We start from the raw sequence: 17,556 nt of genomic DNA on the forward strand, positions 1-17,556 counted from the left end.
ACAGACATGGATACGTTTTCCACCTTAGGAACACAGCGCTTGTCCTTGACTCCACTGTACTCTTCCCAACAATCACCAAGAGCATCCTAATGTCCGGTTTCACTGAGTGTGGAGTTTTAACTTACAAATGAGGAAATTTGTTTCAACGTTTGAAGCAGGCATCCATAGCCCTTCAATCAATTATGGAAAATTATTCCAGTTCTAAGGAATGAAGATGGGAATGCGCCCCCTTTGGAAGTATGGGCAAAGCAGGAGAAATGGAAAGCTGGCTAAAAGAGGTGCACCAACTGAGGAGAAAGAAAGATGTTAAAAGGAGAAAGTCTGATTGTAACACTTTAAAGAAAGGAAACAAAGTACCATCAAGATTAATTTTATTATCCTACTGGCTAATTATTAGTCAAATACCAATAAACATGAAGGCATCTGTGAGTGTGTGTGTGTGTGTGTGTGTGTAAGACAGAGAGAGAGAGATTGAGAGAGAGAGAAAGGGAGACTAGAACCACAGGATAGTAGTTAGCTAGGGACGCCTGGGTGGCTCAGTCGGTTAAGCATCTGCCTTTGGCTCAGGTCATGATCTCAGGGTCTTGGGATGAGCCCCACACAGGGCTCCTTGCTCAGCAGGGAGGCTGCTTCTCCCTTTATCTGCCGCTCCCCCTGCTTGTGTGTTCTCTCTCTCTCTGACAAATAAAAAATAATAAAATAAAATAAAATAAAATAAAAAAGAAGTCGTTAGCTATGGTAGATAAAATATACAGATATAAATTCCCACAGTAACATACAATCACTCCCACAACTGTAAAATATCCTTACAGAGTAAAAATGATCTGTAACGTTATGAATACCAACACCATCAAAGCACACATATTCACAGTGTTTTAAAACTTTCACAATGGCATTAAATAATTTTAAATAATGATTGTATGTAATTCAAAGATTCTGTTTTGAAACTAGGAAAATCCAGGCATATCTCCCCTGAAAGATGCACCCTAATCGAGGCGGGGTCTGTGACAGAACTTGCTATTTGTCCTCCAGTATCTGTTTCTCCTTCTTCCTGGTAAAATCATTATTGGCTGGGCAAATGGCTGTCCATAATAAAGACGTTTCCAAGCCCTCTTGGAGTAAGGATTAAGTTCCAGCCAATGGTGTAAGAGGGAAAATTCTGTGTGCAGTTTCTGAGCTGGGCCCTTGAAGGGAAAGTGTGTGCCATCCACCTCCCTTTCTCACCTCCTGACAGCCAGAATGTAGAGGAGGTGGTGTAGGCCATCTTAGTCTACGTGAAAAGAACAATCTCCTAGTGAGCAGTATAAGCTAGAAGGAACTCGGACCTCTGCTGATTCAGCTTACGAGCTCGAAATTACATACGTAAGTCGAGAAAAAACATCTCTCTTTATAAGCTACTCCTATTTTCGGTCTCTCTCACAGAAGCCAAACATATTTTAAGACACCATCTCTCTTTCCTCAAGAGGGCTAACACTATTCCACTGCATTTGCATTGATTAACATGCCAGGGGTAGGAATACGCCGGGGTACAAAATGTTCCACAATCTTATCCCAAATACAAAAGTGACGCCTCCGAACTGCCCCTGTGGCATCCACTGTCAGTGGCACTTGGTCCACATGAGTTCACCTGCCTCAGACAATTCCCCATACATGGCCGGCTCGGAGCCTCAGGACCCACATCTCTAGTGTTCCCTGCCTGAGGGCTTTCTCTGGTATCACGGGAGCTGGCCGCATCTCCCTCTGGCTAACCCAGAGAGGCAGAGCAAGTGATGTGCTTGGGGTAGCTCTCAATCCAAGAGGACTGGAAACAGGAGGATATACATCCAGTGTCCTCATCCTTCGCTGGACAACTGAGGAGGAGTCCCTCATGGCTTTTCAGAGATTCTTCAGACCCATCTAGACCCAACAATCCAGCAATAACCTGCTCATTAACGCAGGGGTTCTTTCTTTCCTCTTTTTCCTGCGTCACTTTTCCCCATCCTTTCCCTTGTGCTTCCTGTGAACTCCTCCCAAATGAACCACGTAGTCAGATACTCATTTCAGGATCTGCTTTTGGCAGGACTCTAAACCAAAAGATCCCTGCTCTCTTGATTCTCTCGCTTCCAAGATCTCAGAAAGTGGTTAGAAAAAAAGAGTAATAATTCACACACACACATACACACACACACAGAGAAAATAATGACATGAGTTTATCTTCAGGATGTTTGTAAGAAAAGTTTCTTAACTTCTATGTCCCAGACGCTACTGGATTTTCCCAGGATGCAAGAATTTCAAACAGAACCTTGCTCATAATACTAAGAATTGTAGTAAAATTTTCTGTTGTAGGAATTAAGCATCTCTAACACATCTGTAACATAATGACCTATTTAACACAAAGATTTGGGGGCCAAAAAAGTTTGGTCAACCGATGAACCAAGTGAACATACAATGTTTCCCAAGGGTCTTCATATTCTATCCCATAGAGTTGTAATCACCACATGAAATTACTTGCCTTTCACTCCCCTTAAATACATCAGACCCTTCCATCAAGGATCAATACAGCCATACCTCAAGGAAACCCTTCCCCTGTTTGCCTAAACTTACTATTGAAATACTGTCTACAAAAATCCAATTCCTGGCTTTGGTTTTCCTGTATTCACAGGAACTTCTTGTATATACACTTGAAAGTTTATATATTGCAGTAATAACATAGTTTATTGGTGGATAATAGCTTTTTGATTCCTTTGACTGTTAGTAAAAACACAATTCTTATTAATAAGGGAATTCAGCAAGTATAAAAATGAGGGAAGAATAGTTTAAAAGCTTTTCATGTCTAAAATGTTTTATTCATATTGCTTTATATTTTTATACACGTAATTTACTGCTCTGACTCACCCTTCATTTTGAGAACTATAAACTATTGAAAGCGTAACTGTCACCATAACAGAGGCTGCATTATCTTTCACTTGTCATCTTTCCAATTAGATAATAGATGTACAGAGACCAATCTTAATGCAACACTGCTCTGTGTGTACTAAACATCATGATAACAAATCTTTTTATTTTAAAATATAGGCCTCGAAAAAAATGTAGAAGCCAAAAATTCAACCGAGCTAACTCCAGGAGGGCTTGCTGCTTCTAAATGCGGTTCTTGCCATGAAATAATGGATTACTAGCTAGTGCATTTAATGCTTTCCTTTGAAAGAAAATCAGTCCCACAACCAGAACAATGAGTCTGTACTAGCGTGACCCCTTCAAAAAGAGATACATTTGGTCATCACACTGCATAATGTGGACAAAATGGCATAGGTCAACCCCATGAGATGATCTTCCTGCCGTACTTATTAAGCCTTCTGATTATCCTTGGTGTCTCATTGTTTTCTGTTTTCTAGAACTTACGGTCAGATTAGTGTTTTTCTTGTCAACTTCACACAGGGCAGTGCCATGTAAGACCATGGATGGGGTGGATTTCACCAGCCTGTGGATCCAATTAAGGTGACTGTTACGTTAGTGCTGAAATTATCAAGACTTGGAGCTCTACCTTTCCTGACAGGCACTTAACCACCTTCGGGGGGTCTTGGGTTACTTTTGAGGGTACCCAGGTGTGTTGTCTCAAGCTCATTTGTGCCCACTGCTGCTGCAAGAAAGTAGCTCCGCCATGCACACCTAACTTGGGCTCTCCACCTAGTTTCTTGAGCTTTTGTTCCCAGCAGTGCCAGATTCTCCCAGGGTCCCATGCCTTGGTCTGAAGTATTGACCTCTCCTCAGAGTATCCCCTTGAGTCCTTGAGGAATGCTGCCATGCCTAGTGTCTCACCAAGCATCTCAAGAAGTCAGGTCCTTCAGCATCGGACTCCCAGCACCCCCTCCAAGAAAACAGAAATCTTGCCAGGGGAAAAAGAAAAATATTCCCCCTGAATTTTTCAGGAAGAAACAAAACAATGTCTCTCGCGGGACTCAAACACAGAAGAAATACAATTCTGCTTACCACACACAAAAATGTTTAGATTCTTTATAGAAGCAATTTAGTCATTTAGAGTAACACCAACTCATGCAGCTTTCCTAGTGGCAATTCCGCTTTACAATTGAAGAGTTAAATGATTCCCTTTGAGCGCCTGGGTGGCTCAGTCGGTTAAGCATCTGCCTTCAGCTCAGGTTGTGATCCCAACGTCCCTCATTGGGCTCCCTACTCAGTGGGGACCCGACTTCTCCCTCTCCCTCTGCCATTCCCCCTGCTTATGTACTCTTTCTCTCTCTCAGTCAAATAAGTAAATAAAATTTTAAATGGAGCCCTACTCAAATCAAAGGAACAGATTGCCCTAAGTCCCACATCCTGCAACACAGAAGAGAAAATTCTTGCAGTTTGAAATTGCTGACTTTGTTCTTAATCTTCTACCATCCCCATTTATATGTTAAAATTGTGGAGGACAAATTTCAGGAGCACTCAAGCATAATTACCAAGCTCCATATCCTACCTCTCCCCAAAGTCTACTGATCAGCCTAGAAATAGAAGTTCAATTCTGAGATACAAGCTGCAGGACCCACCACATCTTGCTCCATGGATGCTGTTTACATGTAACTGAGCCTTTTTTTTCAGACACTTTAAGATTATTGCTAAAATCATGACTACCTGAAATAAAATGTTAAAATAAGCAACATTATGGCTACATATATGATCTCGAGAGTAATTTCTGTTGCTGCCCTAGTAGTTTAGAATTTAAACCTCAGATCCTTACACAATTAAAATTAAATATAAAATATATAACTATATTTAACAAGTAAATATATAGATATGAAATAAATAAGTCCTGGGGATGTAATATACAGCATGATGACCATAGTTAATAATACCGTGCTATATATTTGAAAGTTGCTAAGAGAGTAGATCTTAAAAGTTCTCATCATAAGAAAAAAATTTTTATAACTATGTATGATGATGGATGTTAACTAGATTTATCGTGGTGATAATTTTACAATATATACAAATATTGAGTCATTATGTTGTACACCTGAAACTAATATAATTTATGTGTCAGTTATATCCCAATTGAAAATAATTTTTTGAATTAAATAATAAAATATACTAATAGCTTACAAAAAGAATTTATCTCAATACTATAATCTTGATATGAACATTTGAGCATAAAAATGATACATGCTCATAATCAGAACCTTGGATGTTAAAGAAAATGGAAGAGAATACAATACCAATCTACAGTTACACACTATTCACATTTTGGGACATTTTAATCCTTCTCTACAAACTCTTTTGTATAGGTAAGATCTTATGTTTTCTAATTCCACAATCTGCTTTTCTTACCTCAAGTATATGATAAGAATCTAACTATGATTCAAATGTTTCTCAAATGCTCTTTTTTAATGGCTCCATAATATTCCATCAATGGATAAACCATAGTTTATTTAAGCATTACCCTATTTTTAAACATTTAGATTATTTTGTTTTTAGCTATTATAGAAAATGTTGTAATGCATAGATTTGTGCATAAATCTTTACCAGTATTTTGAATTATTTCCTTAGAGTATGTTCTATAAAGTGGAATTTGAAAACACAGAATATTTTTATATAGATACATTGCCAAATTGCATTTTAATAAATTGTAACAACTTATAAGCCCACAGTTATATGAGCGTTCATCTTACTACATCCTTATCAACTTTGAATACATCATTAAATTCTCCCCACTTCCAATCAAGATGGAGTGACAAAAGACTGAATTTACATTCTGACCTAAAACAACTAAAATACAGACAAAATAGATGAAACAATGACATTCAGGACATGGAACATCAGCAGCAAAGGACAGTGCTCCTTGACAGATGGGAAACCAATGAGATGAGCACTATGTTGGCCAGCTAACTGTCTTGAGGAAGTATCTGGAGCCTAGGGAGGAGGAGCCCAAGCAGAGCTCAGAAGTCTCCCTGAGTTGAAGAGAAGGAACTGGATGTCTGGGAAGCCAAGGAGGCCAGAGTTCATGAGGCAGAGTACAAGAGAAGCAAGAGCTACACAGAAAGAAAGCTCTGGAGATCTGCATATGATCCCTTCAAGTCTTGAGCTGAGCAAAAGTCAGTGCCTACATGAGAAGAAAGCCCAGGGAAAGAGCCATGCGAAGGGAATAGGAGGAAAAATGTTCAGACCAATGTCAAGTCTGGAAATAGGGCTTATTTCCAACAGCTAGAATGGAAAACTTAATATTTTGGGAGTTATTTGTCAGAACACTACGGAGAGTTTTGGATCAGTAGAGGGGAAAATTAACCCTGGACTAGATACAGTTCTAGTCCCACCCAACAAAGCTTAAAAGGAAGACCTGCAAGTTGCAAAGTAATCTAATCACACTCCAAAACAGTAAAAACTGCAAGAATAAAAAAATATCTAATACCTAACAAGGTAAAATTCACAATGTCTGTCATCTGACCAAAATTTTTTGACCATGAAAAGAAACAAAAATACAACCTATAATGAGGAGAAAATCAACTAATTAAAATTGACTCAGAAATGACACAAATGTTAGAAATAGTAAACAAGGACATTAAAACAGCAGACATAGCTACATTCCATGTGTTCAAGAAACTAGAGGAGATATTGAATACATTAAGAAAAGATGTGAAAGATACAACGAAAACTCAAATTGAACTCCTAGAGATGAAAACTAAAATGTCTGGGATGAAAAATATACTGGATGGGATTTATTGAAAATAAAATATTATGGAAGAAAGAGTTAGTGAGCTTGAAGACATTGCAAGTTCTTTTCTTTTCTTTTCTTTCTAAATTATTTATTTATTTGAGAGAGAGAGAAAGACAGCAAGCGAGAGAGTACAAGCATGGGGAGAGGCAGAGGCAGAGGGAGAAGCAGACTCCCTGCTGAGCAGGGAGCCCCACACGGGACTTGATCCCAGGAACTCAGGATCATGACTTGAGCCCAAGGCAGACGCTTAACCCACTGAGCCACCCAGGTGCCCTGCAAGTTCTTTTCAAAATAAAACTCAAGGACTGAAAAAAAACAAATAAAAATGAGCGTCAGCTCACTGTAGGATAACTTCAAATAGTCAAATATACCTGCAATTGGAACCGCTGAAGGAGACGTGAGAAAGAGAAAGACTAAAAAAACGCTAGAGAAAAAAATGGCCAGAATTTTTCCAAATTGGAAGACAACTGTAAACCCACAGATCCAAGAAACTCAACAAACTCCAAGCACAAAAGACACAACAAACATGAAGAAAACTATGCCAAGACACATAATAACCAAATCAACCTACAGACTTAATGTCAGCTCTACCCACACCACAGCAGCATTTCTTGTAGAATGTGACAAACTGAACTTAAAATGTATATGGAAATGTAAATGATAGGATAATTTTTTAAAAGTCTAAGAAGCACAAAGTTTGAGAACGTTTAGGACCTGATTTCAAATCTTGCTCTACAGCTGCTTTAATCAAGACAGTACGGTATTGATGTAAAGACTGACATATACATTATTAGAATAGAATAAACATACCAGAAATAGACTCACATATACATGGTCAATTAGTTTTTGACAAAAGTGCTGAAGTTATTAAATGGCAAAAGAATTGCTTTCTTTTTTAAACCAGTGGCATTGGAAAAACTGTATTATCTGTATTTTTAAAAAGAAAGAATTTTAAACTTTACCAGCTTTATCTCACATCGTCAACAAAAACTAATTCAAGGTGAATCAAAGACATAAATGTAAAAGCTAAAGATATAAAACATCTGTAAGAAAACATAGGAGAAAATATTTGAGACCTTGGGGCAAATCTTTCTTAGTGTTCAAAAAAACACTACCCTTAAAGGAAAAATTGATGAATCGGACTTCATCAAAACTAAAATCCTCTGTTCTTTAATGGACATTGTAAAAAAAAAAAAATGTAAACAATCTGCAGACAGAGGAAACCATTAGAAACATATATGACACAGGAGCACTTGGCTGGCTCAGTCAGTAGAGCATGAGACTCCTGATCTCGGGGTTGAAAGTTTGAGTCCCACGTTGGGTGTAGAGATTACTTTAAAAAAATCTTTAAAAAAATAAAGAAAGAAAGAAACATATATGACACAGAATATATAAAGAACTCTTACTACTCAGTAATAATAAGAATTTAGTTTTTATTTTTATTTTTTTATTAAAGATTTTTATTTTTATTTTTTTATTTGAGAGAGAGTGAGAGAGGGAGCATGATCGGGGGAGAGAGAAGAAGGGGAGGGAGAAGCAGACTCCCCACTGAGCAGGGAGCTCAATGCTGGGCTCGATCCCAGGACCCCGGGATCATGACCTGAGTTGAAGGCAGACGCTTAACCGACTCAGCCACCCAGGCACCCCAAGAATCCAGTTTTTAAAGAGTGAGAGGATTCAAACAGACACTTCACAAAAGAGGTATAAAAATGGCCAATAAGCCCTTGAAAATTCTTAACTTTACTAGTCATCAGGAAAATAAAAATAGAAATCACAATGAGATACAAAGTATGTGTATGTGGTATCATCAGTCTAAACATTCAAATCAACTTGCCTTGGAGGGCTGATCAAGTCCTCCACAAGACAACCCTCCCCATCCCCCAGTTCACTGCATATTCTTATTATTCATCCATCTGAGCAAACTTTTACCAGTTCTGGAATCCTGTTTTCCTTGGGACCTCATTTAATATATATTATTAGTAAAATTTCCATTTATACCTATGCATATTTGCAGTTTGGTACAAATAGTCATGAAAGGAGGCATCTTATTCACAAAATACCCCAATAGTCATGTATGCACACACAGATGCAAAGCACCCCCTCATATAATTCCTATTGTGCCCCCAGCGTGCACTAATTTCTGTTCTTCATGTTTATCCGTTGGCTTACCTCTAATTACATGGGGGAGAAACAAGTCAGAGCTAGAATGTGGTAGAAGCAGCAATTCCAACAAGGATGGTGACCAACCACCTCATGCCAATACCATTCAACCTTCATCAGAAACTTGAGCCTTCAATAGGAAACTGGAAATTCAATAAGGCTCTCTTCACGTGACCACCCACCCTTTGTTAAGAAATAGAAGACAAAGATCTAGGACTTTAAGATACTAAGAGTATCTTCTGATGTGGCCTATGCATTTTTCAGAACATCCGGCTCTTGATCTGCCCAATGTGGAGAATCAACCTGTAGACTTCACTGAAAACCTAAGAAGACAGGTAGAGATTACACTGCGAGTGTTGGGCCAATTTTAGTTGTGCTAATTACTAACAAGAAAAGGTGTGAAACCTTGAAATATGAAAGTGCATAAAAGTAACGTCTATTTGCATCAAACCTACCTTTCAAGTGTTATTCCTCTGGAAGCAGCGCGATGTTATCCTACAACAACAAGTGGGAAACTTGTATGCAGTGTTGTCTGTTTGTGAGATGAGGCACATTTGGAGTTTTCTTTTTGAGTAACAACTCTAGAAGGCCCTTACCAGAGCTTATAATACACACCAATGAAGATCCCTGGCTCTGGCTGCAGCCTGCCAGAAGCTGAGTAGTATTCATTTTAAATACAATAATAACTTTGTGGACTAGACAGTATTCAAGCAACTGAAAACAACATATGGTCTCCAATAAAATGAAAGGTACACTAGGAAAGGCCAGCTCTGAAGAATATTTTTAAGAAGTAGGACAGAATTAAATGTAACATTTCCTTCCCTAATACAAAAAAAAAAAAAAATTTTCTCTCTTTTTTTTATTCCAAGAAATACATGAGCGGAAAATTTATGTGACTCGCCCTTTTCCCACTCAAAAAGATAATGGTCAGAGCATTCTTTAAACCACAAAGATAAAAGAGTAGTGGAATATTTTAAGGGCCGTTTGGAGATACAAGAACCTAACTCACCACAAGGGTGTTGTCACAAACCCCTATCCGCCACTGGAAGTTCTGTGTCTCCGATATCTCTAGCCTGTCACACCATCCATCTTAAAAACTTGAGAAATCATGCTTTAAAAATCCTGCTTCTCATTTGTGTTGTACCCAATCCCAGACAGAGTTGTGGAAATCAGCACATACCATTTGCCTGGACGAGCAAACCTCTCTCACTTTCTTCCGTCTGAAAATTCTATATCGTGTTTTTCAGGAGAAATCATTTACATTTAAGATGTAACACGGAGCTGTGAAATGTAGCCATGGAAACCATGACAGTAGAGAAAAAAAGGAGGTTTGGGAATTTAGTGAGTGTTTTTGATTTTTCAAATACAATAGTCCCCCTTAGCAAACTCGGTTGTGCCATATGGTGAACTGTGTGTGGTAATTTTCTAAACTTGCAAATAGAATTCTGCAAAACATGATCAACTAAGTCACAGCACTCAAAGGGAGCCCAAATTCCACTCCTGTTCACTGTCCCCAGGGATATTGGATGCCAACACATTACATACTGCAAACAAACAAACAGCAGCTCACATTTAATTTTAAGAACCCTCAAAGAAAGATACAGGGGATAGGCTGGAAGTTCATTAAGGCCAATTTGGAAAATAGAGCAATGGGTGATTTCAGAAGGCCCTAAACCTCTTTCAAGACTCCCTGCTGATCATCTCTCTGGAACTCGAACCTAGCCTGAGATTCAGCCCTTGCCCTCTCTCCACCACCCCCGATCCACGCTATTGCTAGTATTCTCTTCTAAAAGTGAGCATTTTCTGTGTCTTTAAATGTGAGTCAGCTTTTTGTGTAAAGAAAATATCCCCCAATCTCAGTGGCACAACAAGGAATGTGTATTTTTTTTATGCAGCCACAGGTGGCCTGAGGCTGTTCTGCTTTAGACTGCAGGTCTGGGGGTCGTGGGCAGCTCTGCTCCAAGCATCTCACATGGGAGCCAGCCTGGAGGGCCAGCCACTTCTTCAGCACGCCTTTTATGGCAACAACCAGGAGAGGAAGCCCAACCACGCAAATACGTTTTAAGCCTCTTCTTGCATCACATCTGCTAATATCTCCTTGGCCAAGTAAATTACCAAGTCAAACCCGATGTCAAGGAGAAGGGAGAGATGGTTTCCCATGGAGGGAGAATGAGAAAATGAATATTTACTTAACAATCAACCAACTTAATCAACCAATGAACACAATCCACTCTTTGGTTCTCAAATAGTCTCTGTCTTCCCACATGCAGAATATGTTCATCCCATTACACTCTTAATCACAGTATCAGAGTCAAAATCCAGGACAACATTTGGTCGGAATGAAGGGTCAAAATCCAAAATCTACACGTGGTCTGCATGCAACTCCTTTTGACCCACTGACCTGTGAACTAAAAACACAAGTTGTCTGTCCTCACACACGCAACATACAATGGTGAAACTTGGATAGGATATCCACAACAAACACTCCTATTTTTAAAAGTAATCTATAATAGTCACTGGTCCATAGCAGTTCTGGAACCCTGCAGGGCAAATGTTGTCCAGTCTTCAAACTGGTTCTGAAACTTAAATGATTGCTTGCTAACTGCCCTTGCCCCAAAGAGGGGCTCAAATCAGATACATACTGTAATGCAACCAGTAGGAATAAGAGCAATGATGAGTGATGCCTGGGCACTCCCCCTTGGAGGGGAATGAGCCTTCCTGCACAAGAATACTCAATGGAAACCTTTATCTGTACAATCATATGCATTGAGAAAGGGTGATTTGCTTCACCCTCAGCTAATACGGAACCCATAAATAACAGAATAATGGGCGTGGTCCTTGATAAGACCCTGGTTCTGCTCCCTGGTTGTGGCTCTCTGTCCACTGTTCTCCACAGACTCTGAGCTGGATCTCCTAGAGGTCCTTCCTCTGCTATCATCCTGCTTGAGTTATTCTAAAGAAGGCATCTAAAAATAAGTTTTTCTTCTTGGTGGCTGAGCAGTGTCGTGATTTTTTTGGGGGGAGTGAGTTGGTTGATTTGGTTTTATTTTAGCTCAATTCCTGACTATATAAAGCTGGGAAGCAAGGGGTCTTTTTATATCTGTAACAGTCTCAGTATCTTTCAATCTGGGCACTTTTGCCAGTAGAGGTCTCTCAAAAGTTTTCTATGTACTTAATTCAAGTTAAATCCAAGTGCCAAGAGCCACACCCCAAATCTTTTCAAGGCATGTCTCTCTCTAGACTGACTGAATTGCAGGTACTTTGGATACATCAGCGTTCTGTGAGACCTTAATTTTTCTAGAAGCCCTTTGTCTAGGTGAGAGGATCTACCAAGCCATATTTTAATCTGTTCATATGTCTTTTTTTTTTAAGATTTTATTTATTTATTTGACACAGAATGAGAGAGAGCAGAAGCAGGGGGAGTGGCAGGCAGAGGCAGAGGGAGAAGCAGGTTTCCCGCAGAGCAGGGGGAATCCGATGTGGGACTCGATCCCAGGACCCCGGGATCATGACCTGAGCCGAAGGCAGACGCTTAACCAACTGAGCCACCAGACACCCAATCTGTTCGTATGTCTTAACAAAGGATGTTAGATCCATTGTTGATTTGGTCTCTGTAATAACCATATCTCTGTTTTGATTTAAAAAGAAACAAAAACAAAAACCCACCTTTTATTTTCCAAGCCTGAGATTTCTGGGCTCTCTAAATTTCTTCTAAACCCTCCTTGCAAACTAACCAGTTTTTACTGAGCTTACCTTTTTCCTGTAGCACTTTATAAATTGTGATTAGTAATTATCAGCTCATGCTTTTGAAATCTGCTAACCAGATGTTACCAGTTTATTAGGTACATTTTCTGTCTTCTGAATTACTGCATGCAATAATATCATATTTTGTCATTTTATAACACAGATCACCATTTTTCAACCTCCTATAATAATTTCCTCATCACTTACTGTGTGGTCCCAAAGCCAAAGTCATGCCAAATATTGGAGATTTTGATATGGCAGGACCTCCTTTCCCTTACCATTTTGTATATCACTCAATTTTTGCTGCAAAGATGCTACATAACAACCCATCCCAGCCATAAACATTTATTCCTATGTTTATGTATTCTGACTACTGTTCAACTGATTCAAGATGAGTTTAGAGTGGTGGCTCTCTGTCAGGCTGTAACTTCACTCGGGCTTTGTCCCACATGGCAACAGAGGCTGATTTCGGGAGACAATGCACCACGGATCGCTCACATTTGTGGGCATCTTGTGCACAGAGGCACTGAGTGCTTTTATTCTGCACTATTCTTTCAAAGATAGATTGCACACATAGAAATTTCTTCAAACATAGAAATAGGGTCTCCCCTCCAGAATAAAAAGCAGACATGCTCACTGTCCTTTATAAAAGATTTGGGTTCCTTAAGTTCAGGCTTCTCTTGCACAGTGCAACTCGCTGTGAGTGCAGGTGTCAGCTGGCCCTCTTCATATCAGCCCGTGGGACCTGGCGCTTGGGAACCAACCCAAGAAAACGCGGATGCCCTTGCTACTGTTAATAGTGTAATAAAGTTCTTTGTCTCTGACATAGAAGTCTCATGTCTCCTGCCAACATCCATGAAACTTGGGCAGAATAATTTGTTAGCTTGCAAATAAGGTAAAATATCAGACCTTTTTATAGTTCCTGACCAAAGCAAAGCAAGTCACATAGCCAAGCCCAATATCAACGGGGAGAGAAAATATAATTCCCCCGTGGAGATGGGACAGAAGGGAAGGAAGGAAATGAATATTTGCTGAATAACAATCCAATGTACCATATCTACCATTGTATTAAATATCATGTCTTCTCATGTAGAATACATGGATTTTATTGAAAAAATAATAATATACACGTGCTGAATCTTAGTAGGATTGAGAAACAAGTAAAAATACCAACGGCCCCAACCTCTGTTGTGTATATTCTTTTCTATTTCTTACGGACACATAAACTCTCCTTCCCTATTTTAAAGATTTTCTCATTACTTCCCCTTCTCCCCTCAAAGTCTTTTCTTAACACCAGCTGGAGTTTTTAATATAGGCAGTATTTATGAACATCTTAAAACTAAAGAGAAAATTTCAGGGCTGGAGTTGAGCGTAAAGAAGCCACGGGAGCTCCAGGGGTTCTCGAAAACCAAAGCAGAGAGGTAGTAAATGTCATTCCTCTAACACATCTGCCACCATTTGGACTCTACTCTAGCAGCAGGTATTATTAAAGACAGCATGGTGAAGAATGAGTTTAATTTAGTTTGCAGAGTATGCTGTGATCTTACTTGCTCAAACCGTGACTGTTAAGTCAACAGCTTTTGTAACAAATTAAGACTATTTCCTTGAACTCATATAACTATAAGGGATTCATAAAACACTAAAAGCAAACTCATCCTTCATGGACACACTTTTTTTGCAATAGGTACTAGATAAGGACTTCTTACTAGGTTTCAGTAATATAGGACACCAGGCTTGCAAACACATGACAGGTTAGCTTCTGGGGTGAAAGTTGGGGGACTCTTTCCAATTAACAGAGAAGGCAATTGAAACTCCAAGAATTTAAGTATTTGAATAAAATAAGTTTCTTGCAAAATTAGGATTGTAATCAAATTTTGTAGTCTAGTGTTTTATCGTTCCTATTTTCAACCTACCTACCAATCACACACATCCATATACAAGAAATGCTAAAAACAAAACACACAAATCAAACCCTCAGCTCTTGCACAATATATTTTTTTTAATATGTGGAGTTATTATCATAATCTCAATATTTGCCTTACATCTTGTTCTCACTGAATAGGTATTATATGGAAAGCTGGTGATTTTGTTTTATTTTTTTAAGATTTTATTTATTCATTTGTGTGAGAGAGAGAGAAAGCACAAGAGGGGGGAGGGTCAGAGGGAGAAGCAGACTCCCCGCTGAGCAGGGAGGCCGAATTGGGACTTGATCCTGGGACTCCGGCATCATGACCTGAGCCGAAGGCAGACGCTTAACCAACTGAGCCCCACCCAGGCGCCCCGGAAAGCTGATAATTTTAAAAGGAAATGGACTTTTCTAAACACTATGGACACCAATATATACCCAATACCTACTTACTGATATGTCTAAAATCAGTGCCCTGCTTACCTAAGACTCTCAGATACCAATAGCTTCTATTTATTTGAAGGCATCTTCCCAAACTGAACAAGAAAACTAAAGTCAACTGGTTTTGCACTCATCTTTATAAGTGTAATAAACAGAGTAAGGAATGATGAGAGCATGCTAGGTGGGCTGGGGGCAAGTGGCCTGGAACAAAGTGTCCTATAGCAGGAAACAGACAAAGAGGTTAAATAGGACCTAAGCTGTGGGATTCTTTCAGTGTTAGGTTGGCAAGTTTCGACCTTGCCTCACAAACTGTTTTGAAGCAGAAAAATGACATGATCTACATTTTAGGGAGAACTCTTTGGAGTAGAGTCAGGAATGGCTTGGAGAGAGCCAACCCTGGAGGCCAGAACAGTTAGAGAATAATCACTGAGCCCTTGAGAAGAGTTTACCGAGGACCCGAATAGGTGGGTCTAAGTGTAGAAGGGATATTACTGAGGTCAACCTGACTAAACTTAGTGACTGATTTTATAATTCTGTAAATTTTTAATAAAATTATAAAAATACCTAGAGGTGATGAAACATCAATAATAACCACTTTATTTTTTAATAAAATATGAAAAATATAGAGAAAATTTAACGAGTATCCATTCACCTAGTCCCCAGCTTTAGAAATAAAATGCTACAAATATAAATGAAGCCCACTATATGCTCTCCCCAAAACCAAATTCTTCCCTCTTGCCAAGAGGCTAACTCTATCCTAAATTTAGTATTTATCCAATCCAATACTAAATTTAATATTCTCTTTTTTCTATTCCTTTTATCCCTTTCCTTGTCTACTGTCACCACTATCTTTGCTCAATGAAGCAATATTTACTTGCTAAATCACAACTTTAACTATATACTTGTAGCATGACTACATTCTAAAGGAATTTTCTAACTGACCTCCTTCTCTCTACATTGGGCTCTCCCACTATGGTCATAGCAATCCCCTTCTCCACATGTCCTAAAGCTACATACATTTTCCAATTTACTCCTCAAACGTGTTGCAAACCAATTATGTGCTGGCTACTCTGCTAGGGACTGGAAATACAATAGATATTGTGATCGCTTAGTAGATTATTTGTTGAATAAGTGAATAATGGACTCTATTCCTGCCCTTAATAGCATAGAAAATAATGAAGGAAAAAGACACAACAACTATTTGATAAGTGATACTGGACAGAGAAATAAAGGGCTATAGGAATACAAGCCCAGATACCCCATCAAGGTACTCTCCTCGTTTTATCCCATGGTATATCAGAATCTTGTCACTTAATCTGATGACTTGGCACTTAAACATTTGCAGACTACTCATGTAATCTTTACAGCCTCTCTATTAAACATCATGTCGCCTTATTGCTCCCAATATTTCTGGAAAATCTCCCAACTGGCCCTCAAGGATGTTAAATAAACTGCCCAAGAGTACAGAACCAGAAAAGGCAGAGGTATGCCTATGTAAAAGCCACCAATCCTGTGGGAAAATATTATGATAGCAAAAGTAAGTTTTGGTGTCATTAGCAACCAATTATTGGCAAAACAGTAGTAATAATAATAATAATAATAATAATAATAGGGGTGCCTGGGTGGCTCAGTCGTTAATCATCTGCCTTCCACTCAGGTCATGAATGATCTCAGGGTCCTAGGATCGAGCCCCGCATCGGGCTCCCTGTTCAGTGGGAAGCCTGCTTCTCCCTCTCCCACTCTCCCTGCTTGTGTTCCTGCTCTCGCTGTGTCTCTCCCTGTCAAATAAATAAATAAAATCTTAAAAAAAAAAAAAGAATAATAATAATAGCACAGTGCCAGAATATGGGAAAGCTTGGGCGGAAAGAAGGGTGATCTCTGGTGTTGAAGACACCTTGTCAAAGGCACATTCAGGGACTTCATTAATAGCATTCTTCATTTGTTTAACAGACTACTAAGAATAAGATTCACCTTCTGTATACTTGTCACACCGCACGGTAGTTTCCTTCTGCCTGAGGCAGCAGGCCCTCGGTTGCTGTTTGTGTTAGTAACAGAAGAGTCATTTCCATGGTTCCCTTATGGTTTCTAGAGACAATTATATATATTTTTAAAGCTTGGCTGATTTTATTCATGGAATCCACCCAATAGTTGACTAAAAAGTACAAGTGGCATAAGTCCATATTTTGTAATGTATATCAACATCTCACAGTTACGAAGTATTACATGCTAGAGTAGAAAGGTCTTTTAAAAATGATATGCATCTACAACATTCCTGCTCAGAGCACCCAGCTGTAGGCTCCTGGTGCTGATGGGAACCAGGATAGCCTCATTGGCCCTTGCTGGCCACAGCCTCACGGAGGTCCCCTCAGAGAGGCAGAATGGCAAATGATCTCACCTTAGGTGTCAATGCCAGTGGTTGGGGGAGGCTGCAGAGAACAACACACTGATGGAGGGGAGGGACTTAGAGATTCTTAGGAAATACGGTCTATTCTTTAGTATTCTTTAGGACAGAAGGATCAACCCCTTTTATGCACCATCTTCCAAAAAAAAAATTTCCATGAAAAGTGTAATATGTGAGCTGGATTTTGAAGGAAAAATAAGAATTCACCAGGTGGGAAAGTGG

The sequence above is a fragment of the Phoca vitulina genome, unplaced genomic scaffold, assembly GCF_004348235.1.
Source record: "Phoca vitulina isolate PV1807 unplaced genomic scaffold, GSC_HSeal_1.0 scaffold25, whole genome shotgun sequence".
Classification (NCBI taxonomy): Eukaryota; Metazoa; Chordata; class Mammalia; order Carnivora; family Phocidae; genus Phoca; species Phoca vitulina.